The sequence below is a fragment of the Arachis duranensis genome, chromosome 10 (genome assembly GCF_000817695.3).
Source record: "Arachis duranensis cultivar V14167 chromosome 10, aradu.V14167.gnm2.J7QH, whole genome shotgun sequence".
In the NCBI taxonomy this organism is placed as follows: domain Eukaryota; kingdom Viridiplantae; phylum Streptophyta; class Magnoliopsida; order Fabales; family Fabaceae; genus Arachis; species Arachis duranensis.
This window is the reverse complement of record NC_029781.3, coordinates 37,879,761-37,880,059: the sequence shown is the minus strand read 5'-3', so window position 1 is coordinate 37,880,059 and position 299 is coordinate 37,879,761.

Sequence of the window (299 nt, the reverse complement as noted above, 5' to 3'; positions counted from 1 at the left end):
ACATCTGATGCTACGATTTTAGGAAATTGCACAATTGGAAAAAATTCCTTCCGGCAAGTGCACCGGTTATCGTCAAGTAAAAACTCACAATAGAGTGAGGTCGAATCCCACAAGGATTGGTTGAGTGAGTAATTCGGATTAGAAGTGTGTTCTAGTTGAGCGGAATCAAGATTTAGATGAGAATTGCGGAATGTTAAATTGCATGAATTAAAGAGCGAGAAGCTAAATTGCTGAAATTAAAAAGGGATCGGGGTGATTGCATGAATTTAATTGCAGAATGTAAAGAGAATGTGGTAGAT